Below are 4,403 nucleotides of genomic sequence, written 5' to 3'. Positions count from 1 at the left end.
TCGAACCCTGAAATATTTAAATGTATATAAGAATATATAAGAAGCTACGAAAATAACATCGACGATTTTGCAAATTTGTAAAAAATTCAATTTTGTTCTTGCATAAATTAATGTGTTTGTTGTGTAGAAGTCTGCAGTCTGTAATATTTGGTAGTTTTACTTTTATAATCATTGATTTACCGATTTAGTCGGGACAGTCCATTACTTTTAATCCCTGTCCCGAATTTTCTCGAAATGTAGTCGTGATTTTGTCACTGGATTTCCTACTGGAATCCCCTTGTTGGCGCTAGACTGGCTACCAGGATAGAAATGATAGTTGCCAGGTTGACTGCAAGGCTAGTTTTGGCGACTAAATATGCCCTGTTCTAATTACAACTTGTTTCTCTGCTCGATGATGTGGTATCAACCAATCAGAGAGAACGTTTGCTCATATGAAGAGTTTGGCAGGGAAAATCCAGAAAATCGTTTTCTCTCTGTGTTTTTCGAGTGTTGATTGTTCTATTTTTTTATTATTATTATTACCGATTTTCAAAACAAGTAGCAGAAATGAGGTGCATGCGTGTTTTATATTATTTAGGAATTTATCCATAGCAATGAAATTTGTACACGACAGATGTGATTAGCCGATAATGGAAATCGTTATTACTACCGTGTCACGTGCCAGTTTCGACGACACAATGAATGTTGCAAGGAGGAATGGTTTCTCGGAATCGACAAGAGATGGCAGCACGCTATGTAAAGAGGAGTGAAGGAAATTATAAAAAACTTAGAGCGGAGAAGAGGGATTATATATATTATAGTAAATTGAGAAATATATAAAAGAAGAGTTCAAATACTATAATAGAAGTAAATAGAATGATGTATATAGTAATTTGAAAGAATTAAGAATATAGCCGCATATGAAACGTTTAGGAAAGTTATTAAACGAGCAAATGAATTCAGAAATGTATCTCAATTTCTTTTTGATTCTCTGACGAGGAGAACATCGTCAGCTTTTGCATTTGTCCGTTCCCCGGTGGCGCTGTGTCAAATTAGACGCCCCGAAGCACTTTTCGGTTGCGCTTTTTATTAGTCGCACTGGGCCATTGGCAGCGCTCGTTATTAGCGATCCTGGTTATTCCCCTTTGGTCGTCAAATAGGAGGTGGCGCTATTGTCAGTTTAGTCGACCCTACTCTTTCTACAAGTATAGCTTGTATTGTTTGACAAAGAAGCGGGGGGGAAAGCGAGCACATAAATAAGATTACGCTTTAATAAAAGAAGAAGAAATTCAAAGAAAAAGAAGAAGAAGACACTTCCATATTAAAAGAAGAAGAAGACGTTTTCATAATAAAAGAAGAAGAAGCTTTTTCGATATTAAAAGAAGAAGAAGCCTTTTAGAAGAAGAAGAAGCCTTTTAAAAGAAGAAGAAGCCTTTTAAAAGAAGAAGAAGCCGTTTCCATAAGAAAAGAAGAAGCTTTTTCCATATTAAAAGAAGAAGAAGCCTTTTAAAAGAAGAAGAAGCCATTTAAAAGAAGAAGAAGCCTTTTCGATTATACATATACATATATTTTCTCTGTATTTTGTCAAGTTCTCAGAATATAGATCCGCATTTTACTATATCCTCTTGGCTATAAAACGCTTTCTTATTTGGAATTCTCAAACAAAGAACCTATCCCCCTGAGATTAAGATATCTGTAGCCGTGGTAAATAACATTTAAGTACGTACCCACAAGGGGCGTAGCATTAGTGGCGACCAACGTTGCGGCTAGCAGAATTGTGACTAAGAAAGCGAAAAAGGAAGAAAGCCAAAATGGAGGAAGAAAATAAAATTGAAGGCGAGAACAGAGAAACTATAATGGAGGAAATGGAAGAAAGAAAGGAAATATTAAACTGCTGTGGAGAAGAGGGAAATAAGGAAGAAACTATCCTATGCAGCTCATGCAAAGAAATGAAACATTGGCTATGTGAGAAGATAAGAAGAGAAAAGTACATAGGAATATGTGAAAGAGGAGATTACGTATGCAAAAATTGCAAGGAAGAAAGGATAAATGAAAAGGAAGAGAAGAAAACGGAAAAGGAAGAAGAGAAAATGAAGGAAAAAACAAAGAAGACAGAAGAGGTGAACATGATAGAAATGTTCCAGAAGTTATCGATGCAGATAGAAGAAAGTAATAAAAAGAATAGCAGAGAAGCAAAAGATAATAGCAGAAGATTAGAAAGAGAATTAAAAACACAGATGGAAGAGAATAACAGAGAAGCAAAAGAGAATAATAGAAGACTCGAAGAGAAAATGGAAGAAAATAGCAGAAGGTTAGAAAGAAAGTTTGAAGAAAAGATAGATGAAAATAGTAGAAAGTTAGAAGAGAAGTTTGAAGAAAATAATAAAAAGATGGAAGAAAGGCTCGAGGAAAATAGCAGGAAATTGGAAGCTTCGAGGTCCGAAACCCACAAGATGTTCTTGAGATTGAATGAAACGTGTGAAGGAAATAGAAAGTCGCTGGAAAGCAAGATAGAAGAAACAACGTTGTTAATCGAGAGTACAAGTTTTGATGTAAATAGAAGAATAGAAGAGGAGGTTTCGAATCTCAGAGAGGAAAATAAACAAAGAAATGAAAATTTGGAGAGAAAGCTGGTTGAAAGTAAATCTCAAATAGAATTAGCTGTTTCAACAACAAAAGAAAATGACAGCAAAACAGTAGTAGATGTTTCCAGAATAGAAGAAAACAAAAACAAGATAGAAGTAGTTGTCTCAAGAACAGAAGAAAATGACAGCAAGACAGAAGTAGATGTTTCCAGAATAGAAGTAAACGAAGACAAGATAGAAGAATCGAAGGTCCTTATAGAAGATAGAATTTGGAAGATGAAAAAGGAAAGTTCAAATGACGAGCATGGCAGTAAGATAGAAGAAGTAGCTATAAAGTTACGAGAATAAAACACTCAGGAACTTAAAGAGGTCAAAGAAGAGGAAGATGAGAAAATAGAAGAAGAAGAAAGAGGAATAGAAAGACATGAAAAATTTAGTTGTCAATATAATGATGAAGAAATCCATGGCGAAATGAAGATGAAGGAAGAAAGTTCCAGTGACGAGTCTCTGACGGAAGAAGAAAAGAAGCATAAGCCTAGCAGAAGATGTAAAAAAAGAAGAAAGAAAAGTAAAATGAAATTTAGATATATTCACGTAAAGACATGGAAGAAGAAGAAGAGAAAGAAATTACAAATAGAAAAGAACCTGAAGAAAGTTAATAATATGCTAAAAAGGGTCGGCATAGATCGAATGGATTTTGATGCTACTTCGCCAAAGAGAAGGAAGAAGAAGACGAGACGGAAAAGACAAGGAGAGTATGCATTCGATGAAGATGTAGAACATAAGAAGTATTGGCAGAAACAAGATTGGAAGAAAAGAGAAATGAAAGTAATTTCTTTACTGGAAGAAAGTTGGAAGAGGAGGAAGAAGAATCTTGAGAAGAATAGAAAAGAAAATAGAAGAAAGAGAAGAAAAAGAGGAAGAGAAAGAAAACAAGATAGTGACAAGCATCGAGTATTTGAAAGCATTGGAAGAAACAAATAAGACTGACTAGTGCAAAGGAAGGAAATGTTATGATTTACAGACTGGCAAGCGCACGTTTCTAGAATAATTAAAGTTGTTTGAGAAAGTTCCAGTTTACCAGAAGAAAAATTCGTGGAATTATTAGTGATCTATTTGAAGGAAGAAAATTTTAGTTCTTTAATGTTAGTTCCTGTAAGAAGATATATAGATATGATAGTCATCGTTGGAGGAAAATCTATTCTGCAAGTTATATCTAAAGAAAGAATAATGAATGCTAATTTATGTCACCACTCCATTAAACAATGAGACTGATAGTGAAAGATCAAACCTGTAAAAGAAGAGATGCCAAAGAAAGCAATATGGAAAATGGATGTAAACTTTTCAATCGTACGAACAGAAGAACGAAGAAGATAGAACAGTTAGGCGCAGAAGGAAGTTAATTACGAAGAAAACTCTCAAGGAAAAAGGAGAAGACAATATGAAAGAATAGTATCAGTAAAATGAATTCTTTGTAAGCTTAGACGACTAAAAGTCATCGTGTATTTAGAAAAGTGTAAAAGAAATGGGTTGTAATCCCAGAAGTTAAAGAAGAATCGGTTGTATTCCGAGAATGGGTTGTAATCCCAGAAGCTAAAGAAGAATCGGTTGTATTCCGAGAATGGGTTGTAATCCCAGAAAATAAATATATCTAGATACATGCTGATATGAAATTAAGGCTGATGTGAATAATTATTGTAGCTGATAGAAACACTTAGATGGTCAACTTAGAAAAGAGAGAGAGTTCTTGAAACGGAAAAATCTGAGCTAACTGATAATCTGTAGAGAGATTGCTGAAAGAAGAAAAGGGCGAAACGAAAATTACTATTTTGGCAGGAC

This window comes from Lepisma saccharinum, chromosome 1, assembly GCF_977018435.1.
Source record: "Lepisma saccharinum chromosome 1, izLepSacc3.1, whole genome shotgun sequence".
Classification (NCBI taxonomy): Eukaryota; Metazoa; Arthropoda; class Insecta; order Zygentoma; family Lepismatidae; genus Lepisma; species Lepisma saccharinum.
This window is presented reverse-complemented; position numbering follows the sequence as displayed.